Raw genomic sequence first — 13206 nt, 5'->3', positions numbered from 1 at the left:
AGTAACATAACACCAAGAACCCTTCACTTACCCGATCCTTGTAGGAAAGGAAACAATAAAACCGTCACTAACAGAAAGGCCGCGCGCCACATCTCTGTCCACGGGGGTCCCATGCTCTCGTATGTGGCGCCGTACACTTGCCGCTACTGCACAAAACATTTCTTTTATAACACGCGTTGCTATGATCTTCAGTTAGTGACGTGATCCTCTAAGAAACATGCTTTATTTTTGTTCTTACAGGTACATGTGACTTCCTTGTTTACGAGATTGATTATTTAACAGAACGTAGATATCACTGATAAGACACACACAGTTTCCGACAGTTACACTCGCCAAATTTTATAACTTAAGTCGGGGCTTATCGAATTACTTCATTTCATGTAAGTAAGTTTCTTCGTCAGATTTTAAAGTGTTCGAAAGTTATCTCAGGATTCACTAGCACGTTATTAACGAAATAGCATACACGTCTTGTTTCATGTTTATGCATTGTAATACGCATGTCTTGTTGATTTCGGTTAACATTATTTACGTAACTACAGTGAACTATATGATAGTCTCCGTTACATTTAGAACTGTTCAACGAAGCAAGATGTCAAATGAGGACTGCGAAAACGTAGATTTATATCGAGATACGTGTTAGGTATTGTCTCTGTAAGTCGTTTTGGATAGGGTAGACGGAGTAAGATTATTTCTGATATATTCTGATTTGTATAACACTACAAATGCGCATTATTGCTTATAATGTGATATTGTATACAGTTATTTTCTGTCACTGAGTAGGTTCTTATAGGGAACAGCCATTTCAACATTGTCAGAAAAGGGAAGAAGTTTATAGTTTCATCACACTGAAATACCACAGCTAGACACATTAGATTGATACCGAACATATCACATTATACTGCCAGCATTGTCTTTCTTCGATTTGGACATCGGCGCTCTTCGCTTAGCGACAGTGTGTGTGACAGTGCGACATGGACGAAATCAGCCACTGAGTCCTTCGGTGTCCTGCGTTGTCCTTGTTAATGGTCGATACCGTACTGAGTGGCTATGAACGGGTACGAACAGATTTTATTCAATACAAGTCATTATCAGTTACCTCTGACACACTCATGCCGGGTCCAATTGCCTGAAAGGACCTAAATGGAAATTTGGGGTCACTTGTCGAACTATGTTTTTCCCCGGTTCCTCCTACAGTTTGACCTCTCGCGCGCTTCCTTCCTGACCACTACAAGTAATTATATAAGGTGATATAATTTATTTCAGAACTTGTATAAAATAAAGTTTATCTTTATTTTGATCAAAACAACTGACTAAATCGCATCAGTATTTTTTTAAACGTGTACTAACACATGAATAATTTTAAAAAATGTCTGAATTGTCTTTGTTGTTTTGATGGATTTTACACAATAAATACATAAAACAGGCTTTGTCAAAGGTATACGGGAATATTTCAAAATGTGGGACATTGCAATCAATATACCCGATTAGGTAAGATTTTGCGTTACAGTTCAAAAATCAATCTTTCAATCTATGACTTACTGTTTGACGTCTGTTTTCAATATCTAGGTTACGTTTTACTGACACGTTTGGTAACAACGGTTACAATTTATATCAATGTGGTAGTAATCGATCATGCAGCTTTAGCTCGGACAATCTAAATGGTTTTAATGTTTTTTTTCTAAGCGAGAATAAATATATGTTCACTCCGTGAGATAAGACACACCAACAATGAACATGTCTTTAGAATACAATAAATTTATTTCTACTCTTCGATAGAGGTTCCTTGGAACGAACGTGTTGATTGATAGTTGTTTTGAGATTTGACATGACCCCGACAGATAACCTTTATACGGCGACGGAATTAATGACAATCCCAGGTTATGTATGCTTTTTCCAGCTAATTCCCTACTGGTATCTTACATCACCGACTCGGAAGTCCTGTGAGTACAACGAGCTTACCCTAAAAAGATAACACATTGGGGATTCATATTAATGTATTGATACAAGTAACATCGACACAACCAAAATCTATATTTAAAGCTCCCTTTACAAGCCCTTAATATAGCCTGATTCCTGTCGAAATCGCCATTAAATGAATAAACTTGCTATGAAAAAAGACAATAAAAATTCGTGTCCGAATTGAACAGTACATATATTATGAATGTTGAGCTTTTATCATAGATAACACGGGTATGTGAGAGGGTATTATACCAACAGCGTTAGATGTAGAGGGTGGGCTGGCAAGAGGGTCTTGCGTTCCTGTTAGTCCTATAGCATATGATTTCCCGTGTTTTTTCTTTGTGTTTTTAAAGTTTATTATCTGATATTCATGTTTTTGTTACATTTAATGAAACTGAATACCCGATGATTAACGTTGGACAGTCACTATACGAATCTCCAAAGTCGTATACTAATAATCTTGAGAACGTTTTTGCCAATGATACATTTACAGGCCTAAACTTCCTGTTTACTTGGTAAGTTGTCGGAGGCACAGCCAAAGCTGATTGTGAGTTCTTTTCTCTTTTGTTAACCAATTTTCTTCATTTAAAGAAATATACAGATGTAAGTGTAGCTCCATAGAAACAAAAGATAAATACATGTGTTGTTAAACGAAAATTAAAACGTTTTCTTTTTTGGACTTAACATTTTGTGTTATTATTTTATCAATCGAACATGAGCGAACTTCATTGTTATTAACAGTTGCTATGGTTATATTTGTAGACATCGCGTTCAGTTTGTTTATTCGATAATAAAGGAGACTGTTACTCCATCGTGTACAGACATATCACTGTGTAGAACCGCGATAGTTCAGTCTGTTACCAAAATAGGCCATACCCTCTGTTACATGTTTCATGTGTGTAATCCTTCGTACATGTGTTGTTATTGTCACTGTCAGTTAAACGCTTTGTTATCGGCAGTGTAGTGTAGGCGTTTCAGTGACTAGTTCTTGCAATTAATAATAGAGGGCGTTGTTTCACTCTCTGAGTATACAAGAATTCCACGGAAGTGGATGTGTCGCCTGCACTGCACAGCTTGGATATTCATTGTATCTATTCCAAGTATAATTTGTAGGATTTGCCTGACGGATTACCATACAATGAACGAACTCACGAATGAAAGTGATACCTATATGGCGCTTTTTTCAGAAAAAGGCGATACAACAATTGGAAACATATAGATCCATCGGTTTTAAATAGAAATAAAAAGATTTTCAGGGTCTGCATTTATTTCTCTTGGTGAACATTTATAACCAGAAAAACAACAAATGCAAAACATTTAATAAATTTGAATAGTAATAATAAATTGATATAAAATGCATATTTTGCACAAAACCCTTTGTGAATCAATTATTATTGCAGTAATTACCCTTAAGCCAGTGTTATGAATATACAGGTTAACTGTGTATTCAGATTTCTCATCTGTTGTCAACTCATCTGATGGCTAAATTAAAACCCTAGTCCTAATTCTAAAGACGTTATGTGCACACATCAATTTGAGTGGTGGATCTAAGAGGTTTTGTAGACATGATGAGTGAAGTCGTTGATAATTTATTGATTGCAAGAACATTTAACTACACTTATGTACAGAACTTCTTACACCGAAAAAAGTCATTAAAGTGCTATCCATACTGATTTGTGGTGGCTGTAGTAAGACCTCTTCCCAAACAAACACTTTTGGTAAGGAAGAACTGTATGAAGATTGAGTTTGATTGGCCAAAGGTAACTGAAATTATTGCACGGAGACCAATTTTCTATTAATAGTAACAGTGACCTTGACCTTTAACCTTCGAACCTGAAAAGCAATCCCACGCAGGCAATTTTGGAAAGGGAGCACTGTATGAAGTTTGAGTTTATTGGCCAAAGGGAACTCAAGTTATTGCACTTAAACCAATTTTCTATTAATAGTAAGTGACTTTGACATTTGACCTTTGAACCTGAAAAGCATTCCTAAGCAAGCACTTTTGGTAAGGAAGCACTGTATGAAATTTGAGTTTATATAGTGATATATAAGTGGTTGGGTAAGCCTTTCCTTGATCAGTGTCGTATACACAGGAATTACGACAAGAATATAGTACTTGGTAAGACTTAGTTTTCCTCTAAGCTTCACAGCTAGGGCTAGTCTTACTAGCGTTGTACTAGTTAGTAGGGCCTGAGTTTTTGAGTCTGGTCACGTCACGTTTACCGTGTAGGATGTTCATGTACCGTTTAGTGATACATTAACTGTGATATATAGTTTAGTTTGGTTTATATTGTTTAACGTCATATTAACAGCTAAGGTCACATATTGTGATTAGCTACATAGCTGATATATACAACGTTCAAGTTGGACACAGGGGCAGATCGAAATGTGATTTGCCGGCAGGATTGTGTAAAATATTGTGTTAACCTGCATAAAATTGTAAGACATAAAAGCAAATTGGTGTCGTACTCTGGCCATGACTTACCAACTGTTGGAAAATTTACCACAAGCATCCTTTACAAAGACAAATATTACCTTATTGATTTTCAAGTTGTTAAAATAGACAATAGTCGCTCAACGGTCAAGGACACATTGAGTAAATATGAAAATTTGTTCAAGGGGATTGGATGCATGCTAGTAGAAGGAAGGTCCTTCGTACACTACAGAATAAAGTTAAAATGAACTTGACATAATGAAATGTAGTGGAGTCATTTAGAGAAGCAAACGCAGTGGGTTAATCCAATTGTGACAGAAGCCAAATGGCTCTATATGATTATGCCTAGATCCACAGGAACTCAACAAGGTAGCGAAAGTATACCCTCAAATATGTGGAGGAAGCTGCATATATTGTTTGGTCAGCAAATTTTACCATTTGGAATCGCGAGTGCTCCTGCAATATTTCAGAGAATTATTTCACAAGTGTTTGAAAACCATCCATGTGTGAACTACATGTTGTAGTCACTTGTCGAGTTGTTGTGTATGTAGATGATGAGATGTATTGATGAATGATGATCGACGCCGTAGACTCTTCTTCGTACAAGTTCTATACATATATGGTATGTACAAAGAACATGTTCAGTGAGGGCGAGAGTGTCCCCGCCCGGCCTACTGGCCGAACTTTCCCGAGGACCAGTCACCTATCTCTCTCCGGTCCTAACTAACTCTTCTTGTCTCACTGCTTACTTTTATATGCTAGGGACGATGTGAATTACATAATACAAATTACTAAATACTAGGTAAATATATAACTCGTGTCCAAATAGACAGAGTTCTTATGTAAATGGCATTGTATACCCAGGGGCAGTGTCCGTGTCAACAGGTAGTAGCCACGTTTACAAATATACGGTCCTTTGGACATACCGTGCCATCTGAATATAAATTTCCGCATTCTTAATAATTTTTATAAATTTCAAAATAAATCATTATACTTCACATGAACTGCAATTGTATATGCTATCCTCATATCGGCTAACAGCGAGGAAGAACATGGGAAAACTTCTTGCTAGATGTGACGAGGTTAGATTGCGCCTCAACAAGGACAAATGTAAAATACAAACCATAAGTAGAGTAAGTAGGACATTTGTGTTCAGCACAGATGGTGTACGAGGTTTATGGGAATGGTTATTACTTAGGAAAGTTAATGCCTAATTTGTCTACTGCCAATCAACCACTGAGAGTATTTTTGGGAGAGGACGTAGCATGGTAGTGGTTATAACAGCAGGATGCGGCGTTTAATGCCTTATAACGCGCAATTACTACTGCACCTGTACTTAGGTAATATGATGTCGAAAAGGATATTAAGCTATCCGTTGATGTATTATCATACGGTTGGGAGCGTGCATTTTACAGGAACAACAACCTGTCGCGTATGAACCGAGGATATTAAACACGCCAACAAAGAACTATGCTCAGATAAAAAAAAAAAAGGATACGTTAGGAATTGTGTACGGGCTGACGAAATTCCAAGAATATGTGTATGGATAGACTGTTCAGGTTGAAACTGATCATAAGTCCCAGGAGAGCTTGTTCAAAAAGCCATTGTCGAGTGTCCTTCCTAGACTTCAACGTATGATGCTGAAAGTACAGCAGTATGACTTGGTTGTATCTTACTGCCCAGGTAAAGTGTTTTTCATTGCCGATACTCTTAGTCGTTCGGTTGTACCGATTCATGACTCGGAGAATGATTGGTTTTGTTTATTTTGTTTAATGTCCTATTAACAGCTTAGTAATTTAAGGACAGCCTTCCATGCGTGCGACATGTATGCGTGTGGTGAATGCGTGTGTTATGGGAGGCTGCGGTATGTTCGTGTTAAGTCTCCTTGTGATAGGCCGGACCTTTGCTCACACTCCACCCGATTACATTAAACTGACAACGGGCGAACCAGTCGTCCCACGCCTAATATGCTGAGCGCTAAGCAGGAGCAGCAACTACCATTTTTAAAAACTCTGGTATGTCTCGGCTAGGGGTCAGAACCCAAAACCTTTCTCACAGCGGCGAACGCTCAACTAAAGGCCAAAAGTGAGGCATTGTCAAGGGAGACATAAGGAAGAAGAAAGTTGTTTAGAAGGGAGAGAAAAGATAAGATTCCAAATTAAGTCGTCTCTTACGATCATGCAATGGGGGCAGCAGGTACTAGTCTTACGCCCTACCTGCAGGGCAGTCGGAGAATGATGTGGATGTACATGTGAGAAGACCTGACAGTTAATAGACCAGACGATTCATGGGAGAAACAGAACACGATCGATTATTAGTCTTAAACGGACCGTGCTGGAAGGATGGCCTCACGACAAGCATAGACCGTTATTTGGCCCTTATGGAGCTGAGGAATACCCCGATAACTAGTATAAACCTATCACCATCACAACCTCTATATGGCAGAGCTACAAGGGCAACACTACCTGTATTTGGGCTCAGTTAATCCCATTAGGTTTCGAACCTTGTGGCATCAAGTCATCTATGGAGGAGCAGAAAGCACGTCATAAGGTATATTTTGACAGAGGAACACATTCCGTTCCACCCTTAATAGTGACAATTTTTGGGAAGAAATATATGAAAAAATTGATGAAAATGACGATATAACATTAACATATCAAAATCTAAATGGAAATATTACCAATGATGAAATAGAAGAAGATGTATATAATCCAAAGAATATTAAGACTTGTGGTGTAGCTTCGATTGTTGATGAACATGTCGATCTACAAACATTTCGTCCTATATATTCGGAAATGTTCAATGTTATACTAAATACAGGTATAGTTCCAACAGACTGGACAATTGGCATTACTAAACCCATTAATAAAAGCAAAACAAATCAAAGCACTATCACAGAACAACTACTTAAGTATCGTGCCTATGTTAATTATCTACATCAATTATTAGCAATAGACTGCATAAACTAGCATATGAAATTAATCTTTTATCTCGGCACAATCTGATTTTAGAATGGGATACTCAACCATAGACAATATTTTCATATGACTTGTTCTTATCTGTATAAAAAAGTGAGACATCTGATCTATGTTTAATTGGTTTACCACAAGGCACCATTTTTGCTTTCTATATACCTGAACGATTTGGAAGAGTATCTTCAACAAAATAATGTATCATGTTTGCAAGAAACATGCTCTTGGTGCATAATTTAGATTATTTGTTATTTTCGATGCAGATGATACTGTATTGATGTACGAATTACCTCAAGGTCTACAAAGTTATGGTGAACACTGGAAATTATCAGTTAATACCCATAAGACAAAAATTGTTATTTCTAAAAAAAAAACGTAAAAATAGTCATATTACCATTAATGCGCAAATAAATCGCGAGGATTCCTATCCTAATTTTGGCAAATTATTCAACTATAGCGTTTAATTTTCTAAAACAACGACAAAATTAGCTAAACAAACAAGGGATGTAGCATTTGCATTGTATACAAAAAAACACTTTATTTTCTGTACACTGGCAACTTAAAATGTCGATTTGTTTCCCCATGTGCATCACTGTGAAGTCTGAGGATACGAAAACGTAAGTATAATGGGGAAAGGTCTTCATGCAATTTTTAAAGAAAACATTACATAGCTTATGGCGAACTTGGCAAACTTAACATATAATGAAAACAAGAGGCCCAATGGGCCTGTATCGCTCACCTGGCTCTACAGCAACTTTGAAGTTGATTGAGGTCATTTCTAAAGATACTATGTTGATTAACTCTTTATTCAAATATCATTGTAAGCTAGTTTTATTCATATTAAAATTTTTCTAGCCCTTTTTCCAGCATTCTATTGGCCTAATATCAGGTCTTGGGAGGCTCTTGGCTATCGCAAAATTATTGTTTACAGATTTAAGCCGATTTCACCCCTGTGACCTTGAATGTAGGTCAAGGTCATTTATTTGAACAAAATTGGTAGCCCTTCACCCCAGCATGCTACAGGCCCAATATCAAGTCACTGGGCCTCTTGGTTATTGAGAAGAAGTCGTTTGAAGATTATAGCCTATTTAACCCATGTGACCTTGAATGAAGGTCAAGGTCATTCATTTGAACAAACTTTGTAGCCCTTCACCCCAGCATGCTACAGGCCCAATATCAAGTCTCTGGGCCTCTTGGTTATTGAGAAGAAGTCATTTGAAGATTATAGCCTATTTGACCCATGTGACCTTGAATGAAGGTCAAGGTCATTTATTTGAACAAACTTTGTAGCCCTTCACCCCAGCATGCTACAGGCCCAATATCAAGTCACTGGGCCTCTTGGTTATTGAGAAGAAGTCGTTTGAAGATTATAGCCTATTTAACCCATGTGACCTTGAATGAAGGTCAAGGTCATTCATTTGAACAAACTTTGTAGCCCTTCACCCCAGCATGCTACAGGCCCAATATCAAGTCTCTGGGCCTCTTGGTTATTGAGAAGTCGTTTGAAGATTTTAGCCTATTTGACCAAGGTGACCTTGAATGAAGGTCAAGGTAATTTATTTGAACAAACTTTGTAGCCCTTCACCCCAGCATGCTACAGGCCCAATATCAAGTCTCTGGGCCTCTTGGTTATTGAGAAGAAGTCGTTTGAAGATTATAGCCTATTTGACCCATGTGACCTTGAATGAAGGTCAAGGTCATTTATTTGAACAAACTTTGTAACCCTTCACCCCACATTCTACAGGCCCAATATCAAGTCCCTGGGCCTCTTGGTTATTGAGAAGAAGTCGTTTGAAGATTATAGCCTATTTGACCCATGTGACCTTGAATGAAAGTCAAGGTCATCTATTTGAACAAAATTGGTAGCCCTTCACCCAGCATGCTACAGGCCCAATATCAAGTCACTGGGCCTCTTGGTTATTGTGAAGAAGTTGTTTGAAGATAATAGCCTATTTGACCCATGTGACCTTGAATGAAGGTCAAGGTCATTTATTTGAACAAACTTTGTAGCCCTTCACCCAAGCATGCTACAGGCCCAATATCAAGTCCCTGGGCCTCTTGGTTATTGAGTAGAAGTCGTTTAAAGATTATAGCCTATTTGACCCATGTGACCTTGAATGAAGGCCAAGGTCATTTATTTGAACAAAATTTGTAGCCCTTAACCCCAGCATGCTACAGGCCCAATATCAAGTCACTGGGCCTCTTGGTTATTGAGAAGAAGTTGTTTGAAGATAATAGCCTATTTGACTCATGTGACCTTGAATGAAGGTCAAGGTCATTTATTTGAACAAACTTTGTAGCCCTTCACCCCAGCATGCTACAGGCCCAATATCAAGTCCCTGGGCCTCTTGGTTATTGAGAAGAAGTCGTTTAAAGATTATAGCCTATTTGACCCATGTGACCTTGAATGAAGGTCAAGGTCATTTATTTGAACAAACTTTGTAACCCTTCACCCCACATGCTACATGCCCAATATCAAGTCCCTGGGCCTCTTGGTTATTGAGAAGAAGTCGTTTGAAGATTATAGCCTATTTGACCCATGTGACCTTGAATGAAAGTCAAGGTCATCTATTTGAACAAAATTGGTAGCCCTTCACCCAGCATGCTACAGGCCCAATATCAAGTCACTGGGCCTCTTGGTTATTGTGAAGAAGTTGTTTGAAGATAATAGCCTATTTAACCCATGTGACCTTGAATGAAGGTCAAGGTCATTTATTTGAACAAACTTTGTAGCCCTTCACCCCAGCATGCTACAGGCCCAATATCAAGTCCCTTGGCCTCTTGGTTATTGAGAAGAAGTCGTTTGAAGATTATAGCCTATTTGACCCATGTGACCTTGAATGAAGGTCAAGGTCATTTATTTGAACAAACTTTGTAGCCCTTCACCCAAGCATGCTATATGCCCAATATCAAGTCCCTGGGCCTCTTGGTTATTGAGTAGAAGTCGTTTGAAGATTATAGCCTATTTGACCCATGTGACCTTGAATGAAGGCCAAGGTCATTAATTTGAACAAAATTTGTAGCCCTTAACCCCAGCATGCTACAGGCCCAATATCAAGTCACTGGGCCTCTTGGTTATTGAGAAGAAGTTGTTTGAAGATAATGGCCTATTTGACTCATGTGACCTTGAATGAAAGTCAAGGTCATTTATTTGAACAAACTTTGTAACCCTTCACCCCACATGCTACAGGCCCAATATCAAGTCCCTGGGCCTCTTGGTTATTGAGAAGAAGTCGTTTGAAGATTATAGCCTATTTGACCCATGTGACCTTGAATGAAAGTCAAGGTCATTTATTTGAACAAAATTGGTAGCCCTTCACCCCAGCATGCTACAGGCCCAATATCAAGTCCCTTGGCCTCTTGGTTATTGAGAAGAAGTCGTTTGAAGATTATAGCCTATTTGACCCATGTGACCTTGAATGAAGGCCAAGGTCATTTATTTGAACAAACTTTGTAGCCCTTCACCCCAGCATGCTACATGCCCAATATCAAGTCCCTGGGCCTTTTGGTTATTGAGAAGAAGTTGTTTGAATGAAAAAGTTGACGCCGGACGGCCGGACGGACGGCCGGACGGACGAAGATGTTAAATGTTTTGTCCTCAATTAATGACAGGAGGCGACACAATTTCTAGTGCACGAAAATAAAGTTGCATACTTTAAATGACTTAGCTATATAAAACAATATCCTGATAATACTTGCTTTAACAGCATTTGAATATATCAAAACACTTGTGCATTGAATAAAACTGTTTTCAATACATTTCTTAAAAGTCGTTTTGGCGAACAATTCTTTCAAATCTAGTCTCTGCTATATAGTCAACGTCACGTGGACAATTCAATTCTATCTTTAAAAAAACATTTAGGCATTTTTAGGCATTGAGACTTATCTAATTAAGCTTAGTTCCTAATAGCGCATCATTATCAGCAATTTCAGAATGTCAAATTTAAAGTCACCTGTTAAAAGTGGTAGATGGATTGGTATACCACGTACTAATAGTGCTTATTATGCCATAACGGTATTGCGGATGAATATCATTATTTATTTTTAATGCATTATGACACAACTATAACCAGTTGGTGAAGGTAACACTCTATACAAACGTGTAGAATAATTATAATAGTCGAAATTTCTTATTCATGATGGGAACAATAATACATGTTATAATTGTCAATGTATACTCATGCCAGTTTTCTGTATATTTCAGGTTGTTTCTTATTCTTGTATACATTTTTTTCATTGTATCTCGTCCATGTCAAGGTAATAAAAAAGCTATCAGCAGCAGAGAATGTCATCTTATTATTCATTCGGTTGTGACATAATGCTTTTGTGACATTTTGAAATAAATTATTATTATTATTATGAGTCATTTCCGCAAAAATGTAGAATAACTATATTTCATGTTGAGTATGTGACTTCTTGTTACACACTTTGTGTGTCCTGAGTGAATGTAAACTCGAAATATTCGTTAATTGGCTAACGGGTGTTCCTTTCACGGCGGTTGCTGTGTTCAGGCCACGTGAGACGGTCCATAGCCGACGATGCGAAGCCGGATTTAGAACGGTTCATTACTGGTTTAACAACTTCTAACACTGCGGTCGCTGTGTTCAGGCAATGTGAGGGACCGGTGATTGAGTACCTCTGGTGCCCGTATCCCCCTCAGGTGAGTCTTGTCCTATCCATCCGGTACGTCCACAGGGACGGACAGCTCCTTGGAATTGACACGTCCTTTCTGGTCCGATGTCGAACTTCATATGAATCCGGTAAATGGTTGATTGATTGATTGATGGGTCTTAACGTCCGTGTTCCGGTTATAAGCGACCCTCGGACAATAAGATTGGGGAGGGTAGGTCAGGGCAATAATACAAAGCCATTCCGCATTCCATCACCGCTACTCGAGAGGGGACAGACAAAATTATATATGTCCTGTTTAAAAATAGAAAGTAATTAAGGGTTGTCACTGAAATACCTATGTCTGCATTACCCTAGTCGAGATCTTTATTCACCTTTATCATAGCTATCCTCTGTTGTGGCTATCAATAAGGTTACTCTTTTTCGAATACCAGCAAAGTATCTTTAATGTGCGTAACTGATATACACCGGACCCCGGATTAACGTCGATTCCGAAGGACAAGAAATGTAGAGAAAAACGTGAGATAGCGTATTGGCTAGTTACAGAAATTGGGTATAGCTTGTTGAAGGTCTTTTTATTCGTAGGGGGAATTCTAGACACCATTTCATTTTGCTAAATATGGTGCCTTCGAATAGGTAGAAGTATATAATAGTTTGTTATGCAGAATGAAGTTACGGGGAAATTGTAAAGATGATAAGCTGGGATTGAAGTAGAGAGTAAATGTGCAAGATGTCCTTGGCGCGGGGATCCCATCCTTTGTATCTTGGGATTGTGTGACGTATTATGTTAGGTAAGAGTATACTAGGTTCATGCGACAGAACCATGCTCACTTACGATGTTATTGAGTGTTCCAGCAATGAAGTCGTTATGGTAAAATTCACATGGGTCCTCTACATTCATATGTGTTTTAACTATGTCAAGAAATTAGTGTATGTGTAGTATGTTGTTCATCTTACTTGGTTTACGATTGAAAGTTTTGATAACAAATACCACGTTACTAAAATCAATGCCAACCCCTGAGAACACAACTGCTGATTGTGTAGATATCTGATATCATATCAGGGTCTTGTTTGTGTATATATTGTTGGAGTTTACATATGTTGCGATATAATGTGTTTTTGTCGGGTGGCCCCCACGATCCCATCCACGAACTCACGATGAGAAAATTGTTCTCACGACAACCACCGAAAAAAGCAGTATGATTATCCATA

The sequence above is a fragment of the Pecten maximus genome, chromosome 13 (assembly GCF_902652985.1).
Source record: "Pecten maximus chromosome 13, xPecMax1.1, whole genome shotgun sequence".
NCBI lineage: Eukaryota > Metazoa > Mollusca > Bivalvia > Pectinida > Pectinidae > Pecten > Pecten maximus.
Note: the sequence above shows the minus strand (reverse complement) of the source record.